The sequence below is a fragment of the Vulpes lagopus genome, chromosome 8 (assembly GCF_018345385.1).
Source record: "Vulpes lagopus strain Blue_001 chromosome 8, ASM1834538v1, whole genome shotgun sequence".
NCBI lineage: Eukaryota > Metazoa > Chordata > Mammalia > Carnivora > Canidae > Vulpes > Vulpes lagopus.
In genome coordinates, this window is record NC_054831.1 from 4,100,313 (window position 1) to 4,123,785 (window position 23,473).

The window sequence follows — 23,473 nt, forward strand, 5'->3', positions numbered from 1 at the left end:
CGTGCATGCGTGAGTCCTCGCCCCGGCGTGATGGTGTTAGAGGAGGTGGGGCCCCGGGAGGCCAGCGGGTCCTGAGGACGCAGCCCTCCTGAGTCACGCTCACATGAAAGAGGCTCCATGGGGTTCCCCAGCCCTTCCCATTAGTGGAGGCCACAGAAGTAGGACCTGCCTACAAACCACTAAGAGAAGGCTCGCCCGAGTACAACCACGCTGGAGCCTTGATCTTGGCCTTCCAGCCTCCTGAACTGTGAGGAGGAAAAAAATTCTGCTCTTGCTAAGCCACCCAGTCCGCGGTCGTTGGTTGCAGCAGCTGGAACGGACCAAGGCGGCTGGTAGGAGTGCAACGTGCCACCACCGTTTTGGAAAAACGATTTGGCATTTTCTTGCAAAGTTAAACTCCCCCCTTAACATCGGATCCAGCCAATCCACTCTTAGGGTTTTACCCAAAAGAAGTGAAAATATACGTGTCCGCCAGGAAGTGATACGCGTCAAAACACACAGCAGCAGCTTTAGTCATTATCGATGAGAATTGGAAATAACTCCAAGGTCCTTCTCTCAGAGAGAAGACACCAAGTTGCCGTATGGCTTGATCCCATCTAGGTAAAGTTCTGGAACCTGAGAGCTCACTAAAGATTCCTGCAGACTTGATCAGCGAGGAAAGCCGGCACCACCTGCCTGGGCTCCTTTGCCCTGCGCCCTATAGGGTTGCCCGGTTTAGCAAATAAAATCACGGGACGCTTGTAATGTCATCTTTCAACTTCAGATAAACCACAGATAATTTTTTAGTGTAAGTATGTCCCGTGCAATATTTGGGATATACCTCACACACACACACACACACACACACACACACACATCGGATATACTTAGACTAAAACATTACTCATCGTTCATGTGCAAATCCAAATTAACTAGACATCCTGTTTTATCTGGCAGCTCCACACTGTGGTTTCCTGTGGCCTTTCCAAGGGCAAGGCATCGACGGACCCAGAGGTCCACGAAGCTCCAGCCTAACCGCAGCCACTTCTCAGAGAAGGGGCCAGAAGACGAGCGTGCCCCAGACCCCTTCCGGCGCACAAGCCCCTGCCCAGGCTGTGTCGGTTTTGCCCTGGATTTCTCAAAAGGTGCAAGGGTGGCAAGCCTTCCTTCCTGTCCCTGCAAGGCTCAGGTGGGGGGCCTGCCCTCCGTCCCCCACCCCCACCCCACCCCAGGAGGGCACAGAGCTTCTCCTACGCGGGGCCGAGCCCAATCTCTGGCTTAAATGGATCCTTTTGACCACTTTGTCGTTATTTCAAATTGTGACAATGTGTCATTACTGTGTCCCCATTTTCTGTGGGTTATTTGGGCCTGTTCTGCTTTTCTTTTCCGGAGACGTCTAAAGCTCCCCGTTACCTTACAGAACACACTCAAACACAGTTAATCAGCTAGAGGACTACGGCACACAAGGTTTTTAGCCGGTTTCCAAGAAGTCAAATACCAGGTGTGACAGCCCTGATATTAACTGCGCCTCGCAAGCAGGGGAAGTCTGATCTGTTTATGCTCCTTTTCACACTAGTAACAAAAGGAACCCTTTGAAGGAAAACCTGTTAAGAGTTGTTTGGGGAATTATTTTTTAAAGTACCTTTTTTTTTTTTTTTTTTAGAATACCTACTTTGAACATAAACACTTTCTTAATACGTTTTTTTTTTTTCTTTCCCCTCGCCTGGCAACTAAAAGAGGGCATAATTTGCAAGAGTTGATTCCCTGAAAGAAACACATTCACTTGCTTGAAAGAACATGAATATATATCAGTGAGAGAAAGGAAATTTGACAAGAAAATTATACCTTTTGGGGAAAGCACAAAAAAAATAATAAGGTGGTGGAAGGGAACCCTTTGAACATAAAACTAATATGCATTTTCCCTCCCCTGCTCTTCTTTGTGAAAAAATCTCTAACCCTGGCTCATAAATAATAGTTGCAAAAAGATAAAAAAACATAAAATTTGAAAGTAGGATGCATTAAAAAAGCAAAAGGAGGAATTCAGGCTATTGCAAAGGCCGAGTCGGATGGGCCTCGCCATCTCCAGGGGTGCTCTGGGCTCCAACCCCCGCCCCGGCACCTTTGGAAGTGACATTGGGATGGCCCAACCAAAGTGGGTCATGGATCATTAAGATCCTCATAAAAATCATGAACCTGCTTCTTGAAACTGCACACACTTTCCAGACCACTGCAAGAGGTTCAGACCTTAGCCCCACATTTCCTCACGGAGCCCAGGTCTGGAGCCCTGGCACAAGGCATGACCCACGTCTCTCCCACTGCCTGCCCCCTCCCACTGGCCTCCCTAGCAGCTGGCTCTTAGGGCTGAGGGGGTGCCCCTGGAGCCTGACCACTACCCACCCCTTGCAGCAGCAGTCAGCAGCCTGGGCAGCCCCCTTGCTGTTTCTAGTGTGAACGGGAATCCTAGGACGTTTGCTGCGGTGTCACACTGCCCGGTGACACCACATGGTGAGAAATTTGGGGCTGGAAATAGAGACGGGAGTGAGAAAAGCCCCACTGTGCACTCAGCAGGCGGCCCTGGGCAAGGCCCTGGTCTCTCTGAGTTTCTGCAGCCTTGTCTGCAAACGGGGGTGATGGTGGCAACGCCTGGGCTGAGCACTGATGAGCACTGGGTGAGCACTGGATGAGGACTGATGAGCACTGGGGGAGCACTGGGGGAGCACTGAGGAAGCACTGGTAAGCACTGATGAGTGCTGGGTGAGCATTGATGAGCACTGGATCAGCACTGGGTCAGCACCGGGTCAGCACTGATGAGCACTAGATCAGCACTGGGTCAGCACTGGGTCAGCACTGACGAGCACTGGGCGAGCACTGGGTGAGCACTGGGCAAGCACTAGGTGAGCACTGATGAGCACTGGATGGGCACTGGGTGCACACTGGGTAAGCACTGGGGAAGCACTGGGCAAGCACTGGGCAAGCACTGATGAACAATGGGTGAACACTGATGAGCACTGGGTCAGCACCGGGTCAGCACCGGGTCAGCACTGATGAGCACTGGGCGAGCACTGGGTGAGGACTGATGAGCACTTATCATCTATGGCCATACCACCCTGAACGCACCTGATCTCGTCTGGTGAGCACTGGTGAGCACTGGATGAGCACTGGGTGAGCACTGATGAGCACTGGGTGAGCACTAGGCGAGCACTGAGCAAGCACTGGGCGAGCACTGTGCGAGCACTGGGTGAGACTGGGGAAGCACTGGGTGAGCACTGGGGAAGCACTAGTGAGCACTGGGCAAGCACTGGGTAAGCACCGGGTCAGCACCGGGTCAGCACTGATGAGCACTGGGCGAGCACTGGGCGAGCACTGGGTGAGCACTGGGTGAGCACTGGGTGAGCACTGGGCACTCAGGGAAGAGCCTGGCGGGTGGCAGGAGCCCCAGAACGCGCAAGAAGCCATCTGTCCCGCTGCCAGGCGGTTCAGATCCGCTGACGTTCGCCCGGGAGGACCAGGGCACATTCGGACGGCGCGATTTGCAAAATGCAAAGCATCCCCCTGGGAAACCCGCTCTTGCTCCTTCGTTACTACCTCGCAATACCCAGGAGGTGGGAAAGTCAAAAACATTGTCCCCGCTGTGCAGATGAGGAGGCTGGAGTCTCCGATTTTCTTCGCTCCCTCGCCTGGTGCCTTGCCCCGGGGCCAGACCCCTAGCCGAAGCCCAGGACCGACGACAGCACCCCGGCGACCCCACGTGACAGGCACAGGCCGCCCAGGTGCTACCCGTGGACTTCCCAACGGCCCGGAGGCTGCTCGGTCCTGACACCAGAGGCCTGGCTTGGGATCAGGCCCCGGAGCCGCACCGACGTCCCCTCCTGGGACCCCTCCTCTTCAGTCCTGTGGCAGCGACCGGCTTCCCGCAGGTGCCAGCTTTCAGCACTTGGCTTCCTCACACCTAGGACACCTGCCTGTCGCCCATGCACAAAGGCTGGAAGGACCGGTGCAGCGACACCCGTGCGGTGGCCCCCGACAGTGCGGAGCAGGGGCCCCCGGTAACTGCTCCCTCTTCTGTCCACGGGGAGACCATCCTCGGAGGCAGAGTCCATGCGGCCCCCAAGAGGATCCCCGTGAACGGACCCCACGGCCCACAGTGCGGCGGGGGCCAGCGTGGGGAAGTACCTTCCGTAACCTTGTCTACTTGTCCCACGTCAGCCCCATGTCCCCGCGCTGCCGTCCCCGCTGCTCTGTGCCCACGTCCTTCCCCTGCCCAGCGGGGAGAGAAGGTCCTTCTCTCGGAAGGAAATCCGATGAAAATACTTCCATGTTGCCCTTAATCTTCAAAAGTCACAGGGTAATGGCTGCATCAGGGCTGTCAGTGCAGCGCATCTGTTTTCTTAATATTGGATATTGCTTCTCTACAGAAAATAAATTTGTTTGGATAGGGGCACCGGGTGACTCGGTCGCTGAAGCGTCTGCCTTGACCTCAAATCATGATCCCAGGATCCTGGGATCAAATCTCGCATCGGGCTCCCTGCTCAGTGGGGAGTCTGCTTCTCCCTCTCCCTCTGCCTGTCTCTGCCCCTGCTCATGCTCTCTCTCTCTCTCTCTCTCTCAAATAACGAAATCTCTTAAAAAAATTTTTGTATGGTTAGATTTTCCCTTTTCAAGAGAAATTCCCAGGAATAAGCAAACAAACAGATTCAGTATTCTAGGTCCCTTCCCGTGGGGGATGAGGGATGTACTCATGTCCCTTGACCACTCGTGGGGGTGACCATTTCTCCATTTTATTTACAAACGGTACTTATCCTTGTGAGGATGTGCACTCACCATCTTGCCCATTTATTCACCAACTGCTTGATGCTTCCAATCAATCTGTGTGGGTTGCTGCAACCTCTGCCCACCTATCGAGTGTGAGAGCCATTGGTGGGTCCATGTCTACGCTGTGCGTTGCACACGCGTGTCCTGTGAAGCCTTAAGCAACTTAACTCCATCATCTCCTGGTTGGGTTCAAGTGTTCTTACCCACAGGACAGAGAACATTGGGACATGGAGGCCCTTGGTCCTGTGGCCTGTCCTCATTTTGTAACCCCCAACAATACCATTACCGTGCTCTAGTCCAGTTTTTGTGTGACAATTGCATTTCCTCTTATAAAAAAGACATGGCCCACCCATTTTTGATGTGTGGGTTACGTTTAACATTCAATGTTGAGGATCAGTCATCATTCCATGTACTAGAAATCCTATGTTGAGAAGATTTTATTAGAAAAATTTTAAGTAATGCAGATGGCTGTGTATATATATATAAATACACACACACGATATTTGGTAGGAAACACTGGGTGAGAAGTAATTTTGCCTAGTTGAAAAATAACTAGCTGTTTAAACATAAAACATAACAGTTTCCCTTTTGTAACGTACCCTTGTGTTTTTCTTCAGCGCACAGGGTATTAGAACGTATATTGTATTTTATCTTGCGTGTACTTACTGGTGACAAGACTTCAAGTGGGACAAAAGAGAACAGAGTGAAGGACAGAACGGATCTGCGGAGGGAAGCACCTCCTTGGAGAAACTGAGCTGATGGGGAAGCCAGCGGTCCCTTGCTCCTGGCAGCTTTTCTGGAACTCTGGCCCTTGTAGGATCTCGCTAACTTTGGATTCTGGGTATGTCCTTGGATCTTCTTAATAACAAATTCCTCTTTTGGTGTAAGTTAATTTGGGTGGGATTCTTTTACTTTTACCGTGTGGTTCCAGTGGGAACTCTACAAGGCTTTCTCAAATTCAATCTTCTATCACGTGAGGCTCTAGAGTATAGAAGTCAGAGTATGGACTGGCTCTGCTACTCACTAGCTGCACGATTTTACAAAGTCATACGACTTTCATTTTCATATTTACATGGTAACAACGATAAAGCTTGCTTCATTATGAGGACCAAATGAGATATATGTGTGTGTGTGTGTGTGCGTATATATACATATATATGTATATATATATATAATGCTTATCAACTATAAAACACTACAAATAGCCATTTGATATTATTTTGTCCTCAAAACAATTCTGAATTTTTTTTTTTTTTTAAGGATACTACCATCTCAGCTGTTCTCTGGATGAGGACCTGAGTGGTGTGGTGCCGGGGTCACAGACCAGTCCTGGCTCAGAGCTTGGCTCATGGAAGTGTGGGCAAGTCCACATTGGTGGAATTAGAAAGGCAGTGCATACCATGAGCATGTCTGAAGGAATTGAGGGCTTTCCTTTCTGGAGAAAACACAGGTAAAGCAGTAGGTTGTAGGCAGGGCCTCAGATTCCCTCATCAGACCCATCCGGGAGGAGACCCAAAGCATTTCAAGGCACTTCTAGCCTCTTCCTGGCCAGGACATTTAGACAATTTGTGTTTAGTGCAATTACCGATATGGTCGGGTTGGAGTTTGCCATTTTGTTCTTTGTTTTCTATTTTTTTCCACATTGTGTCTTTCCCCCTTCTCTTCTTGGAGAGGTCTACAGACCAGCAGCAGAATGGAATCCCATAGAGAGATACCCTGTGAAGAGGCCCCATCTCAAGAAGGGAAGACCAGGAAGGGTTGATGCACCTCTCAGATTTTCAGGACACAAGAAGACACACAAGACCAATATTTAGCCCTTTGCCACCTGGACTATGTCTATTTTACAAAGCTAAAAGAGATATTTTTCACTTTGGTAAAAAGAATGGTTTTAATTATTCAAACTGTGGGTGTCAGCTCTATTTTTCTGGTTGCATGGGAAAAAAATGTTATTTTGGCAAAGGCTCCAAACTCTTTTCATCAAACTAAATATTCCTAAAAATTCAACAGTGTGAATTATTTCTTCCTTGAAAAATGGAAAAAAAAGACAGGCAATCACCGCCACAGATCAGGTGCTATAATGCAAATACATGAAGATACCACACCGCTCGGGTTTGGAATGAACCCAACACCAGAGGTTTTAAGACTCCAGCCCAGCTTACATTTCGGAGTGGTGGTGCTTTGTCCCGTTTTGTTGCCATGCAGTCGTCAACACAGACATTTGTGACCGACACATAACAAACAACTCGGTGCCTGTGAAGGGGCGATGCCGGTCCAGGATGATTCAGGGACAAGATGCAGGAAGCACAGTCCTGTTGAGCTAAGTCAGCTCAGTAAGAGACGGGAGGCTCTCAAAGAAATGCAACAACGTCCAATTAAGGTGTTTTCTGTCTGTCCTAAGCACTACGATAAGTCAGTGTGGCTTTGGTAGTAACATAAATACATAAATCATTGCGCTTCCCAGGGCTGGAGAAACAGGAAAGGGACCCTAGGCCCCAGACCCTCTGGCCACACATAGAGCAAGGGGTGTTCAGTCACACGCAGACACAGATCAATAGTAAGGGGACAGCGATCCAGAGCGAAAGATTCTGGGCCCTAGAACCTTCTAAAGTATTTGACTTGGTGGGCACCTGAGTGGCTCAGTGGTTGAGCGTCTGCCTTAGGCTCAGGGGGTGACCCCGGGGTCCCGGGATCAAGTCCTGCATCAGGATCTCCGCAGGGAGCCTGGTTCTCCCTCTGCCTGTGTCTCTGCCTCTCTCTGTCTCATGAATAAATAAATATAAATAAATAATTAATAAAAAATAAATAATTTGATTCCGACAGAACCACGCTGACGAGACAGACTGAGGGAGAGTCCTGCCCCGTGCCACCACGCAGGGCAGGAGACACCAGGGCATGGGAACAAGAGGACAAACCCAGGCTGGCTTGGGGTGAAGGCACGGCTGCCCCCGACGGCCTCACGTTTGCGAGCCAGTGAGCATCCCTTCTCGCTAAGCCAATGTGAGCTGGCTTTCTGCCATTTACAACCTAAAAATAATAAAAATAAATAATAAATAAATAAATAAATAAATAAATAATAAATAAATAAATGAACAACAGCCCTGCAGGAGTTCCAGTGAGGGGGCGATTGCATGAGGGAGCCGGTCGGAGGGGCTTGTGGCGACCATGGGATTCACCGGGTCCTCTAGGAATGCGGTAAGTGAAGGGAAGGGGGTGGTGGAGAGGGGCAGCAGGGCTCAGCTGCGAAGCCACGAGAGAGCCAGACACGCTGTTATAAAACAAGTCACGAGGATGAAAAGTAGGGTAGAGGGAAGATAGTCAAGAACGTTGTCATAAGGACATCTGGGGACAGATGGGAGGACGCTCATGGTGGCGGGTGCATAGAACTGTCAGATCACACCCTGTCCTGCACCCGAAACTAATACAATATTATATGTCTATGATGCTTCTAGTACAAGATTTTAAAAACAAACAAACAAAAAAACCCACAAGGAGTCATTTATGACCTTAGTCGGGCACGTATCACTCAGGAGAAGGTACTTTGGTGGAGCGGAAATAGAATTAAAATTTCGTTTTCTAGGGGTGTCTGGGTGGCTCCATCGGTTAAGCCTCTGACTATTTTTTTTTTGTATATTTTTTATTGGAGTTCGATTTGCCAACATATAGTTTAACACCCAGTGCTCATCCCATCAAGTGCCCCCCTCAGTGCCCGTCACCGACTCTTGGTCTCAGCTCAGGTCTTCCTTTTTTTTTTTTTAAGATTTTTTATTTATTTATTCATTAGAATACACAGAGAGGAGAGAGAGAGGCAGAGACACCGGCAGAGGGAGAAGCAGGCTCCATGCAGGGAGCCCGACGTGGGACTCGATCCCGAGTCTCCAGGATCAGGCCCTGGGCTGAAGGCGGCGCTAAACCGCTGAGCCACCCGGGCTGCCCAGCTCAGGTCTTTCTTGATCTCAGGATCGTGGGCTTGAAACCCCGCCCTGGGCTCTGTGCTGGGCGTGGAGGCTCCTTAAAATGAATTGTTTTTCTTTTGTTTTCTAAGAAGAAGGCTTCAGCCTTGAGAAAGAAAATGTGGTAGTTCCGTGCATGTTTTGGCTAATCTTTCATTGAGGAGATTAGAAAAATCCCTCGTCTGATAAACAGCCTGAAATTCCAAGTACTCAATCCTACAGGAATTCATGGTACAAATTTAGTCTTAATTATAGCATCAAAAAAGAAAAACCTAACCAAGCGGGAATTTTTAGCCTAAGCTGAGACAGGGCTGAGGTTGTTATGAAAAGCGTTCCTAGTGTGTTTACATTTAAGTAAAAGGTACCCCTCTCTGAACCCGGAGAATGAGAAAAGCTATCAATAAGGCCTCTTAACTTGTTACAAGTTCAAAGCAGGTCAATGTGCCGCTAATAATTCCATCATCCCTTGATTTATGCTGCTCCATCACCAGTGTTTATTGGAGGCCGGGAGCAAGAGCCTTCCTGCCATCTCCCCGAGCCCGGGAAGCAGCCTTTGCTCTGCTGATGGTACCTGAACCCCACGCCACTTGCTTCGGTCAAAAGACCATTGCACCCCTAGATCTATCTGCACCCCAAAGGTTACCTCCAGCAGTGAGGTCAGCAGCTAAGGATTCCCACAGGTCACCCTAAAGGCCACTGGTCACTACTGTGGACTTCAAGACTATGTCTGATGTCTATGTCTTTTTTTCCTTTCTAACTCCAAAGCAAACATAGTCCATGGAAGTGTCTCTGAGAAGGCAGAAAGCCTGGAGCGCCCCCCACTCTGCTGACACCATTTCTGGTTGACCTCAGGCGCTCGATAAATGTTTCATAAAGGAATTTGGCCCAACCTGCTTAGGAGGGCCTCCCGGGCACCAGCAGCCCGCGCTGCTGCATGAGGACGGCACTCAGCCTTGTAATAGGTGGCACTTATGGTGGATCATCGTCACTTTATTTTTTGGTGAAAATAAGTGAATTTGCAAAAAAGGCAAACTCTAGTTAGAAAGTTTCTAAATTGGCGGGCCAGCGAGGTAAAGCCCAAAAGATTATAAAATAAGCTGGAACCGGTTAACTTCCTACAAGAAACAAAGGTGCAGTGTGGGCTGGGCAGGTGATGGGCTCACTTCTGAATGAGGAAGAGGGAGACATCTAATGTGGGACGTTTTCTTGCACACACGCATGCGTATCTGCACACATGCACACATTCACATACTAAGCCTCTTACACCCCCAGAGCAGTGTCCGTTCTGCAGAAGCTTTCCATATACATGACTCACATAAGCAGTGTTGCAACAACCCCAAGGAGGACCCAGACTTTGTATAGTATCTCCATGTTTTCAAGCTGGACATGAAGAGGTCTACCTCTCAAGTAATGACTACTAATTATTTTTTCTATTAGCCAAAGTGTTTTTTTCCTAATCACCCAATTTAATAACCTGGGGCAGGTTGAGTTCTATAAGAAGGACCCAGAGATGCCCACAACCTTGATTGAAATGGCTGCATCACCCCTCCCCTTGGTGGATGGATGCACACCTGCGATGGCTTAATGGCTCCCTGGATCAGGGTACAACCTAGAAGCTCATCCACTGTCGTCCACTGTGGTTCCCCGGTGGCTGTGCAGAGGGGAGCTGCGATGTGCAGCCACAGAATGAGCTTGCAAGAGGAGGCCGACTTCCAGAAGGGAATGCAGCCTAGCCGGCACTCAATTTCAGCTTTGTGGGACACTGACCAGAGAGCCCAGTTGCCTGTGCTGGGATTTCTGATCAACAGAAACTGGGAGACACTGAACGGGTCCTGTTCTAGGCCCGGGTTTATGACAATGAGTTATACAACAATAGGAAATTAATACAGACTCATTTCCTATGATTTTTATCTAGTTCTTCTTTTTTTGTCGTCTTCACCTCTGACCTCTTATTTTCTCCACTTACCTCTGCCTGAATCCTGCACCCATTACATTATTTAATGGTAATACAGTCCCCAAGTTACAAGAAAAAAGAAAGGGGACCTTAGTTCTGCTTCTTGCTAATTCATCCAGGCCTTGAAACAAGCAGAAATAAAGGCAATCCCACTCATTTCTCAACAGGTGAACATATAGGATTTGATCTGGCAAATGATTGTCCCAAACTCACACACTGGCCAGTCTGAAAGAGCAGAGGGACAAGGCCTTTGTGCTACACTCTGGCCCGGAGCAAGCCAGGGCTTCTTTCAGAGTCTGAGGACATCCGGCATCCAACCTCCAGCCAGGGAAAGCAGGTGTCTCAATTCATATCAGCAGCATGGAGAAAAGAGCAGTAGAGCAGGGCCTCTCCTGGCTCATCTCCTGTCCTCTGTGCTGTGTCTTCAGGCTTCTGGGACATTCCTTCTCATCCATCCCAAGGTCTCAGGCATAGAGGAACATGGATAATGACTCTACACTCGAGCCATAGGTGAAAGGTTTGGACATTTGATGCTGAACCTTTCTGCACAAGAGAACTAGAGATGGACACATGTTTCCAATGATTTCTTGATGGGAAGTGGAGAATTGCAAGGAGTACTTGTGAACAATAACACCAGTTAATGGAGAAAACATGAAAAAAAGGTTTAATGAAATAACTGAAAATGAATTTGAGCATACATCATTCATTTAAATCCTAGATTAGAATGATTTCATAGAACAGTATCTCATGCATGACCCACCACTTTTCAGAAATGATTTTCTAATCCAATCTGTTACAGTCACAGAAAGGTTATCAGTACTTCAAATGTGGATGCTGCTGTTTCTTATTAATTTTATGTTACTATTATTGCCTGTGTCATTAAATCTAGATGTAGGTAAGGCATGAAAAGAACAGATGTTAAGAAAATGGTCCTGAAGCAAACAATATAAAGGAAGAGTATCTGTCAAAGAAGTGATCTATCGGTGCTATGGAAGAGGGAGCCTGAAAGTTAAAGGCAATTATTTATTAAAATAAAAATAATCAGAGTTCTGTCCAGCCCTGATGAATTAACTAGTACTGTGCCAGCCCTCCTGCTGTACACAACAAATTGGAAACAAGTTGTGTTTTAACCATTTTTCAGGTGTTTCCAAACAATAGGTGGTACGGAACCCAAGAGAAGACAAAGGCAGAAGTGATGCAATCATCTGCAGGAGGAGGTTGAGGAAAGACTCGGGCTGCTGTCCTGCCCATACTCTCTCGCTTGCTCACTCTGGCAGAGTCCAGCTTCAGTTCTGTGAGCTGCCCAGTGGAGAGGGCCATATGGGAAAGAACTGAGGAAAGCCTCCAGACAACAGCAACCCAGGGCAGATTCCCCAGTCCAACAGCTCATGATGAACTTAATCCTGCCAACAACCTCCCAAGTAAGGGAGGGACTTCAAGCCCACCCCCAACCCCACAACTGAGCCATCGGATGAGGCCACGGCACAGCTGACCCCATGAGTGCAGCCTGTGAGGAGCCTATGGGCAGAGATACCACTGTGCTGTGTGCAGATTTCAGACCCACAGAGATGCTGAGACAATAAATGTGTATTGTTGTAAGCCACCGAGTTCTGGGATGATTTGTTGCATAGCGATAGATAGCTAATATAGAAGACAGAAAATAAAGATAATTAATAAAACCCAAGGTTGCCTCTTTGACTATATTAATAAAAACGATAACCCCTAGCAAGACTAATTAAGGGGAAAAAGAGAGAGAAAACATGAATCACGAACATTAGGAATGACAAAAGGAATATCATCAATGATCACACAGATATTAAAAGGACGGAATGAGAATATTACAACCAATTTAACATCATAAATTCCACAAGTTGTATGACATGATCAAGGGTCCTGAAACATACAACTTGCCAAAATTGACTAAGAAGAAATGGAAAATCCAAATAGCCCTCTATGTATTAGAGACATCGAATTCTTTAAAACAAACAAACTTCCCACAAGGAAAATTAGGTCCAGAAAAATTCTAGTAAATATTTCAGAAAGAAATAATAACCATCTTACACAAACTCTTTTTAAAAATACGGAAAAAAGAAATATTCTCTAACTTATTTTATGAGGCTAACATAACCATGATAGTAAAAACCTCACACGGAAATCAAGAGAAAATTAGGGACGCCTGGGTGGCTCAGCAGTAGAGCGTCTGCCTTCGGCTCAGGGCGTGATCCTGGAGTCCTGGGATCGAGTCCCACCGTCGGGCTCCGTGCAGGGAGCCTGCTTCTCCCTCTGCCTGTGTCTCTGCCTCTCTCTCTCCATGTCTCTCATGAATAAATAAATAAAATCCTCAAAAAAAAAAAAAAAAAAAAAAGAGAGAGAGAGAGAAAATTAAAGACTGACAACCTTCATGACCGCAGATGCAAAAACCCTCAACAATGTCTTATATATGTAATGTTGCAGTGTATAACAAGGATAATCTATCCAGTGGGGCTTATCTCAGATATCCATTCAGAAATCAAACAATGAATTTCCCTATATTAACAGAATAAATGGTAAAAATCGTATGATCACCCCAAAGATTCAAAAGACACCCAACGAAGTTCGACACCCACTTGGAAAGACACCCACGCTTGTACAGACACTGGATTCCTGAGAAAGGTGTCACAGCAGGGCAGGAAGAAAATAGTCTTCTCATGAACAGTGCTGGTAGATTTGAATATCATGCAGATAAAAACAAGATTTAATCTCTACATCAGCCTTCACAGAAAAACTAATTCTGGATAAATTATAGATCCAAATGTGGAAAAATAAAACAATGCAGTTTCTGGAAGACAACGTAGAAGAATATTTCATCACCTTGAAGCAGGCAGGAAAATTCTTAAATAGGACCCAAAAAAGCACCAATTATAAAGTAATACATGAATATATTAGGCTTTATTAAAACTAAGAAATTCTATTCATCAGAAGATACCATTAAGAGAGAGAAAGGCAAAGCATGGTTATTGAGGAGTTATCCTCAATAAATATATTAAACATGGATTGTGTCAGAATACATAAATGTCTTCTAAAAATCAACAAGGAAAAGAGAAATTCTAATAAAAATCAGGCAATGGTTTCCACTGGCGTTTCACAAAAAATAATAATAATAATAAAAAATAAGAAGGATATCCAAGTGGCCTAAGAGAGGCACATGAAAAGGTTCTCAGTACCATTACTCACCAGGGAAATGCCAAATTAAAACCACAATGAGACGATAATACCACAATTTCAAAGAAAAAGAAAAAGATAGAAAATTCCAAGTATTGGTAAGCACATGGGGGCAGCAAGAAAAGCTGAAGAAAATGTTGGTGCGACCACATTGGGAGCTATTGGGGCAGCATCTGCTGAAGTTGACCATACCCGTACCCTGCCATCCGGCAAGGGGCGTGCTTGTGCACTAGAACATGTGTGCAAGAATTATTCACGAGGCTCCTGGGTAGTTCAGTCAGTTAAGCATCCGAGTCTTGCTTTCGGCTCAGGTTATGATCTCAGGGTGGTGGGATGGAGCCCCGCATCTGGCTCTGGGCTCAGTGCAGATTCTGCTTGTCCCTTTCCCTCTGTTCCTCCCCCTGGTCTCTCTCTCTCTCTCTCTCTCTCTCTCTCTCTCTCTGTCAAGTAAATAAATAAATAAAATCTTTAACAAAGAAAAAAAAAGAATTATTGGTGATAATCTCAGCCTGGGAGCACCCCAACTGTCCGTCGGCAGTAGAATGGATAAACTATAGTCTGATCGTACAGTGGGATACTACACAGCAGTGAAGACATGTTGCATCTACATGCAGAGACAGGGATGCATCTCACACTCACGAGTGGGTCCAAGCCTGACCCGAAAGAGCACACGTGGGCTAACTCCATTCACATAAAATGTATACAGGAAGGCTTCCTTTATAAGGGAAAAAGGAATCTTTGGCATCAATAGGGCAGTGGCTGGGGGAAAGACATAGGGTGAGCTTAGGAAGGACACAGAGGAGCTTCTGGGAGTCTGCTCCTTTGGGTCTTATCTATGTACTTATTATATGACTGTTTGCAGATTGAGAAAATTCATTACTTAAGAGTTGCACCCTCTTCTGCACTTGCTATAATAAAAAGTATTTTAGGGACGCCTGGGTGGCTCAGCCTTTGGTTCAGGGTGTGATCCTGGGGTCCTGGGGATCGAGTCCCATATCGAGCTCCTTGCATGGAGCCTGCTTCTCCCTCTGCCTGTGTGTCTGCCTCTCTCTTTGTCTCTCATGAATAAATAAAATCTTTAAAGAAAATTTTTTTAAGTATTGTAAAGGCTGTAGCTCTTACTGTTTCTATCCACATATCACACGTTAGGACAACTAAAAAGTCTGAAACAATGTCCTTGGCATAGAAAAGCAGAAGCCAACAGCTCCCTGGATGGCTCTTAAGGCTTAAACTCAGCACGGCCTCAACAGGCTGCCCTGGGGATCTGAACCAGTAAGCTGCCTCGGCCGGGGGGCCTGCTAGATGACACCATCCCGGGGCCCTGCCCTGGGACAGGCCAATGCCCCTTCTCAGGACTACTGCTGCACTTCCAGGGTGAAGGGACAAGCCAAGAGATGACCGGAAGACAGATGGAGGACGAAATGTGCATGTGAAAATCTTATTAGCCCTTTGTCTGATTTTTTTTAATGGAGATTATATTTCTATTAAGTCTAGCAGTGAGCTGCGATAAATGAAGAGATTAAATCACTATGTCCTCTGCTGCGAAACTGCAGCCAGGGCCACCGGCAATTCCAGTCTCTAACTACCTCCCGTTAATGTATCACTTTGTTTTACGAACAATGCAGCTGTTATTTGCAATTAGCTTTCTACCCTGGGTATCAAGGACTATTGTTTTATTATAAGCATTGTGAAAAATCCGCACAAGGGGAGGGAAATGGTATGAGAGTCCAACAGAAACAAAACAAAACAAATTGGACAGACACGTGCTGGTTATTCAGAAGGATTTTCAAAATACGGGGAGACAGTCATTTCTGAGGCGGTTTTAAGGCTGAATTTGTCAATGGCTTGTGGAAATCGTGTTCGTTTTGAAAGACAGCAGGTGTTCAAACAATGAGAAGTGACCTCCTTTGCACCTGGGTTACAAAAGCTGCCTCAAGTGTTTGTGAAAAAAAAAAAAAAACAGGATAATAATAATAATTTCTAAAAAACATCCTGCCTTTGGCTAGTTCCTTTTTACTTTTTTCTCACACTGGACAGTTTTATTTATAGATAATAAAGCAGCTTATAAGAAACACATACACACACACACACTCATTTCCCCGTGGAAGTGATGTTTATTTGACGTAAAATAGCTTTGCTGTTTGTGTCAGCTGTTGTCTTTGGAATTTCATCCAGAATATAATGTTCGGATTACTAATATCCACTTTAAATCTGTTTACTAGCATAGGCTCAACACAATCCATCAAACAAGACTCATTTCCAGTCCAATATCCTTTGATATGTTATTATAATGGGCTGGAGAGAAGCCAAGTTTCACAACCCCGACGTCGTACTGTTTGGGCGTCGGAGCCGAGTTTATAACTAATACTGTTATTAAGCCAATATCTATGCTATGAGCGCTCCGCTGAACAACCTGTATGGAACAGATCCTTGACATCTGGGATTTCTCCCGAGATCACTGCAAACCCCCAAATTAGGAGTACTGCTAATTGAGATGTGGATTTTGAGCAGACATCTCAGCAACCCTAGGAGCTTAAGGGATTAGCTGCCACAGAACAGCAGGTGGGTTCTAATTTGTGCCAAGTGCCCCGCATCCATTATTCATTTAATTCTTATAATAATCCTTTGAGGGAAGTAGGACTGTCCCTGTCATCAGTTCTAACACGTCACCAACAGGGGAGGTTGGCGAGGAGGAGTCAAGAGTGCGAATGCCGGGTCTTGGGACACCGAGGGTCTGCCCACGTGCACGTTCCTAACTGGGAACCAGTGAAACGAATGCTCTATTCATTTCCGGTTACGCCTGCAAATGTAACAAGCTCAGCACGTCACGGATGTGCTTTTGTACCGACGTAACACCAGACATGAAAGGTGATGTGTCGCAGCAGAGGGTCTGTATCTGACATTTTAAAATGCGCCTCTTGGGCCCAATGACATTCTACACTTAGAAGCATAGAAAATGTTTCTTACATCTAAGGTGAGAGGAGAAAGCCTTCGGATTGGATTTGAACCTGACACCTTTCCGCGTTTATCCGTCCGGGCTGCACGTCCTGCAGACCCCCGGGCTTACCCAGACGCCTGTGGGGGCAGCGGCCAGAGCCCAAGGCTTCCTGTCCCATTGAACGGCGGCCCGCTGCCAGCACTGCCCCGAGTCCAGCACTCACGCCGCGACAGCCTCTTCACAGGCCACCTACACTCGTCTCAGAAGAGAGAAGCACCAGCAGCGCTCAAGTACTGAGTTTTCGGGAAAACTCAATTTTGGGAGCTACAGCGACACACCACCCAGCTCCCTAGCACATGGCAACTTAAAACCATCCCAGCAGCCACGCTCTATGCTCTGAGTGATGGGGAGGGGGGGTTGATAAGCACGATCCTCACTCGGGGGTCGGGGGAAGCTTTTGGGGAAATCCCTAAATGGGTGAGGGCGGGAAGAGACACCAGTGCCACTGGCTGGCTCCGGCTGGAGGAACGAAGGATGTGCTGTCTTCCGTGGGATGTTACGGAGAACGTGCCAAGACTTACCAAGACTGTGCTCTGTGCCGACGCCACCTGGCCGGGGAAGGGCCAAATGCCACCACCCCGAGTCCCAGGCAAGGCCCCGTGTGCTGCGAGAACAGAGGGAGAGGACTGGCACCTGGGAGAGAAAGCAGGGTGGGGGGGTTTGAAGAGCCGTCCAGGCACATCGTGTCGGGGCGAGGGGAGGAGAGCCTTCTAGACCAGGGTTTAAAGGTCAAGTGCATGCATTTGGCTTTTTTTTTTTTTTAAAGATCTTATTTATTTATTAGAGACACACACAGAGAAAGAGAGAGAAACAGAGACAGACACAGGCACAGGGAGAAGCAGGCTCCATGCCGGAAGCCTGACGTGGGACTCGATCCCGGGTCACCAGGATCACGCCCTCGGCCGAAGGCGGCTCTAAACCGCTGAGCCACCTGGGCTGCCCTGCATTTGGCTTTCTTTCCATTTATCCTAAAAACGAGCTCACGCCTCCCTCCTGTGCAGCAGCTTCCGTGTCCGGTTATCCCTTTCGGGCTGCTCCCCTGTCTTCTCTCCCTCACTGAGCTGGGCTAGCCGGCTAGTGGTTGCTCCAGCTCAGCGGGCCTCAGCGCCTCAGCCCTCTTCTTGCAGAAGCGCTTCCTGCGTGATGCACCCAGCGCCACCTCCGGTTCTGCTGGTGGCCCCGGCCTCCTTCCTACCCTTGGCACCGAGCCTGCAGCATCACCCTTGATTTTCCCTCTCAGAGCCACACCATGCAGCCTGGGAATCATACTTTCTCACGTCTTTACACCTTCTCCTCCATTCTCGGCCTCATGCTTAAAAAGTCCAGGTCCAAATATATATATATTAGAAATATATGTACACACACACACATACACATATACATACATGTACATATATTTATACGTGTATATATGTGTACACAGTGCTAAATATATACACAGCAAGTTTGATGTCATATATATATATGCTATTCCAAGTGTGCAGTTTGGGGGTATTAACTATATTCTGGATGCTATGCGACCATCGACACTATTTCCAAAGTTTTTCATATGCCAACCAGAAACTCCATACCCACTAGGCAGTAACACCCATGCCCTCCTTCCCCCAGCCCCTGGTGACCTCCAATCTGCTTCCGTCTCTATAAATGTGCCTGAAGAGAGATGCCATATTAAGCGACACCACACAGTATTTGTCCCTTGGTGTCTGCCCTATTTCACTCACCCTGCGGTCCTCAAGTCTCGTCCACTCCGTAGCGTCATTCCTTCGCGTGGCCGAGTGGCATCGCACAGCACATTCACTCCACATTTCACGTATGCACTCCCCGGTGCTCCCTGACCTTTAGGGTCTCTGGGCTCCATGATCACGTCCCGTCTCCTGCTCAGCTGAACCTCAGCAGCTCTGGGGCAGCCACACACCTCGGGCCAACCTGCTCTGCCCGCTGGTGAGCGCACACACACCCCGGCCCCAGTCTGTGACGCCAAACCTGTTCCCAGGCCAGACAGAAACATCGACTCTCCAATGGTTGTACCCCCACACTTCTGCTCTCCCCATGGCGTTTCCTTTGCCTGGAATGTTCTTCTGTTTCCGCAGGCCACAGCCCTGCTCATCCTCAGCGTGGCCAGCTCAGGCCCCACCTGCTGGGGGAACACGTTCCACATTCCCAAGGGCACCTAGACTCACAGACGCCTTGACACCGTGGCATAGGGCCCCCTCTGACCTTACCTCTCCTCTGCTCTACTCTTCGAAGGCATAATTCATATCAGGGTCAGCTTTTTCCATTGCACAGCATCAAGTGCGGGGCTTTGTAGAGAACCAGCACCAATAAGCATTTGGCCAGGGGCGTCTGGGTGGCTCGGCCGGTTAAGCATCTGCCTCTGGCTCAGGTCATGATTGCAGAGTCCTGGCATGGAGCACTGACTCGGGCTCCCTGCTCAGCGGGGCGCCTGCTTCTCCCTCTCACTCTGCTGCTCCCCCCACCATGCTCACTCACGTGTGTTCTCTCCTTCTCTCAAATAAATAAAACTCTTAAAAAAAAAAAAAGAGAGAGCATCTGCCCAATTGATTTCATACATTATCAAGACGGGTATGAAGATAGACGTCCCCAGATACCCAGCAGTCGGATTATGAGGCTGGGTAAAAAGACATTTACATTTCATATGGAAGAAAACATCAATTGCCAGGATAAAACACAGCAAGTGCCAGAAAGACATTGATCAGGTTAGAGGAAATTACTGGAAACGTGAGTTGGAATCACGATGTGGGCCTTGGATGTCTAGCAAAGCACAGAGTATGGTCACTAAATAAAATGGACTCAAGCATTTTCACGGGGGAGAGAACCTAAGACCACCGAGGCGTGGCAGGATGGGACTGTGGGATGGGACTGGGCAGGCCAGAGCCCAGGCTTGCTCTGGGACACTCAGGGAGCTAACTCCCGGCGGGCGGTGTTGCCAGTGTGCCTGGGCTGGACGCTCGGTCCAGCTGGGCTTGCCGGGGACAGCTTGATCTTCGGGTGCAGCGCAGGCCTATCTTGCTCTGTTTCAGTCTGGCCGTCCCTGGGAAGGATGCGGGATGGGGGGCGTCAGCGAAGGAGGAGGGCGAGAACTGGTGAGTGGTGCCCCATTTTGACGGGTTAGTGGCCTGGGTCGCCAGGAGCTGCTGTGGGGTGCTGCATGTCAGATGCTGGCCTTCAGGGAGACTCGGGTGGGAATGAGGAGCCCACCCCCACCGGCGTAAATCTAGCTGGGTAGTCCCCGAGCGCTGAGAGACCCGGCCAGCGAGTTCTGAGGACGGGCTCCGAGCGGCAGGTGACTCGCAGAAGAGAAGAAGGCCAGGCGCTGGGCCAGGGGACTTCATGGGGATCAGCAAAATGACGTGTGAGTCCTTAGGGAAGGCACCAGAGCCGAGCGTCACCTTCCTGGGTTCCCTAAAACTCGGGGCACAGCAGCCGAGCCTGATCCTAAAGTGCCGCCGTTGCTCCTCGCCCTCGAGGGCGGTGCCGTCGGTACAGCGGAGCCGCGTGTTGGCAGATCCTCGGCTCACGGAATTGTCGAGAGACCCGAGCCGGATACCGGGGTGGCGGGGCAGGTTTATAACTTGCCAGCTGACGGAAGTTCAGGCACGTCTCGGGGGCCGTGCGCGGGCTCCCTGGCTTCCTCGTAGCGAACATTCCACCTTGGAACTGGTTGGGGAGGCAAAGACACTGAGCGACACAGGTGGCTCAGTGGGAGGGAGACACGGGGCGGGGCGGGGGGACGCCGGCGGACCATGAACATCCCTCCCGATCGACAGCGTGATGCTGACCACCTGGCCCGGCAGCCGCCACCTGGGGGTCCCGTGTCCCTGGCTTCCGTCTGCAGGAGCTGACTGAGAGCAGCGAGGCAGACAGGGGTCACAGGGGAGCAGGACATCTCCCGCGGCCGAGGACCTGAGGGTGCCTGCCCTGTGGTCGGGGGACGGGGTCGGGGACCCGGGGGCTGACGTGTTCACAAGGCCCTCCCCTGGAGGACAGCTGTTCCGCTCTGCCCGGGGCCTGGATGTAGAAGGGGAACGGTGAGTGCTACAGAACCACAATGAACTTTCTAGAGGGACCGGGTGGTGCCCGGTCCCGGGCAGTGTCGGCTGAGAAGGGGCGCTCGAGAGACAGGAAGGTCCTGGGCCTGCAGCCTCGGACACGGCCGGGTGGACAATGTCTGAGGCCGTTCCTCCGGGACGTGAGCCCGTGGTGAGGAAGCCTGAGCTCCGGGGATGGCCACCGCCGCGACTCCTGAAGGCCCAGTGCAGCCGGCTCTGTCGTCTTCTCCGGCGGCACCGTGCGGGGACTCGAGCTTTCTTTGCTCAGCACGACCATCAGCAAATATTCGCCCCAATGACTTGCATGTGTGAGAAGCTACATCTTCCCAGACACCTGGCAGTCTGCTTCCGAAGCGGCCTGAATTATCACCTACTGAGGACGGGTCACCTCCTCCACTCCGTCTACCTAAGAAGGCAGCATTGATTTTTTTTTTTTCCTTAAAAGATAAATGATTTGAGAACCACTGATTTTAATAACGTTCACCCCCTCCCGCCCAGAAAACAATTTTTTAGCAGGTATTAATTAAGACAGTTGTTGCTGCCAAAAAAAGGATGACAGACCGGGGTAGAGTCTTGCAAGTGAGATTACCGGGTGGTTCGAAGGCCAATTCCACCATCTGCTGGAGTGTGGCGTTGGACGTGCTGAGCCTCCCTCGGCCTCGGCCTCAACGTGTCCAAAATGGGGATGAAATCCGTCTCGTAATGTTAACAGGAAGGTGTCGTGAATGAACGTGTATGTCAGGTCCTACAGAGACCCCGGCGTAGGGTAAATGGTCTGTAAGTAGCAGCTGCAAAGCTCTTGGGACATAATCAGAGAAAACTAGATTAGTTCTCCTGCTTTGCAGACTTTGGGACACCTCGTTCCACTGTCTTCCCACACCGAGGACTTGTTCACCGACTTCCATCTTTTGGTTGCTGGATTTCACCCTCGAGTCGTGCTATTTTCTAGAAGCGCGAGAGTCATGCCTCTTGCTAAATGTTGCCTACATAGCAGCCTGCTTCCAGGCTGGCAGGGGCCTGACTCGGTTCTTTGCTCCACTGCTCTCTCTCTCTCTCTCTCTGTCTCTCTCTCTCTCTCAGAATGCAGATAAATCCTGATTTCTCTAAGACGACAACGGGGGTCACATTTCCCAGCTGGCCCTTTTGCTATCTCCTCGAGATGTCACAGAGTGAGGTTGTAATGTCTGGAGTCGCAGCAGGCATTTTATGACCATGAGGGCAGTCACCCCACATCTTAAGGATGACAACTCCAAAACGTGAAAACACCATCAAAGACGAGTGAGGCCACCGAGCCGCCGAAATAACCGGCTCCCAAACTGTCTCGCCCCTATTCTCGTTAAGAGAGACTATACCTCCTCATTGTTTAAGCCGTCAGACATTGGGTTTTCTATTACTTGCGTTTGAAAACATGCCAGTTCATACATGAGTGCTGCATCCCCTGAGGGCTTTCATATCTGGGAATATTAACTTCAGGGAGTAGGAATATCTTGGGTCACATTTTTCCCCAAAAACCTTTGTAAATGTTGCAACCTTTTCATCTGACGTTGAAAGCTACCGTGGAGACATCTGAGGCCACCAGGTCCCCCTGCCACTCCTCCCTGAAGTTCAATCACACATCCAGGAGATCTTTGGTGTTGGTTGTTCTATACCAGCTTTTCCTGGAACACAGTGAGCACTTTTGATCTGCAGATTTAGTCCTCTTCTTTCAGGGATGTTTCCTTACATCTTTGGGAAAAAAGGACATTAATATTGGAGGACTCTTTTTTTGAAGGAATATCAACTAACCTCTTCCTAATTGCTCAAATGACACAGTTTTCTTCCTGTACATTCACTGTAGCTGATCCAAGCGTTTCCTGTAATGCTCTTTGGTCTTTCCAATTTGGTTTCTCTACTGGACATTTCTGATTTTCATTTGGTTGCCTCAGCTGTATAATCTCTCTCTTCCCATTGTGCTGTTTTTATCTTTTCTCCCAGCCCTTATTCTATTAAGTTAGTGTCCTCGATTAATTTATTCTGTAACACAGGACACATGTGAAGAGTTTTCTTCTATTTGGTTACATTTTCTTCCACACTAGATTCTTCATCTCCCTCAACCATCATGTAATTCTTTTTGTAAAGATTTTATTTATTTATTTATTTAAGAGAGAGAGAGAGCGAGCACTCGAGTCAAAAGTGGGGGTGGGGAGAGGCAGAGGAGGAAGAGAAGCTGGTTCCTCGCTGAGCAGGGAGCCCCGATGTAGGGCTCAATCCCAAGACCTAGAGAACATGACCTGAGCCAAAGGCAGACGCTCAACCACTGAGCTACGCAGGCGCTCCTCTTTTGTTTTCTTTTTTTTCCCTTCTCTGGTTATCAAACTCTTAGATTTGGATGCTGGATTTGTTGCTTCCATCTTATTTATATCTAACAGGGATTTGCTCTTTGTAAATTTTCTGTTCAAATACAACGTGAGCAAATTCTCCTTAGCTGCTCTCTCGGTATATTTGAAAGAGTTTGAGAGCTGGAAGCTTA